Source organism: Rhinolophus sinicus, linkage group LG05 (assembly GCF_036562045.2).
Source record: "Rhinolophus sinicus isolate RSC01 linkage group LG05, ASM3656204v1, whole genome shotgun sequence".
In the NCBI taxonomy this organism is placed as follows: Eukaryota; Metazoa; Chordata; class Mammalia; order Chiroptera; family Rhinolophidae; genus Rhinolophus; species Rhinolophus sinicus.
In genome coordinates this window covers 156512404-156513132 of record NC_133755.1, presented here as the reverse complement: position 1 = coordinate 156513132, position 729 = coordinate 156512404, and positions in this window count along the sequence as shown.

The window sequence follows — 729 nt, the reverse complement described above, 5'->3', positions numbered from 1 at the left end:
TTTACTTTTTTAAAAGTGTTATTTACTACATCCATACCCAGCTCTGATTACTTTTTTACTCCAGGTTTCTTTAATGCATGTATGCATATTTTGTGATAGTTTTGATGTGCTTTTTAATTTTAATTTCTTCTTCTTAAAACATTAGTGATGCTCATTTAATACAAACAACACAATTCCAAGAAAGACCAATGCTTAAACACAATATTTTTATCTCTTTTATATCTTGATGAATTCGAATGGTCCAGACAATTTTTGACATTTCCTCATTTAAAGATTATAATTTATTTTATCAACTTCATGACAATGTAAAACACACAAACACGGGCACACCCAGGTGACCATAAATACAAACCAAAGCATGTATAGGACCACACACTTGGACACAGATGCAGATTAAAATGTGAGTCAGCTGTATTTGTACTTCTAGAAAAGTGCTTACGATGACAGAAAGGTTTGTTTGGGTATGGTGCTACCAGACAGAAAACAAACTATGCATCTCTTCAAAAGCCAACTTTCAAAAACCCCATCCTACAGGGAAATGTGCCTGCACCTGCAGGACTGGGTTTTCCTACTCAGCAATCCCGGTCTCCGTCAGCTTCCAGGCATCTTGGGAGCACTTGGCTGCTGTAGTGTTCTTTCTACTCATAGCTCAGTACTTGTTTCCTGTCAATAGCTAAGCATGAAGACTTTGTGAGCTTTCCTTGTCATGGACTGTGGTTTCAGTTCAGA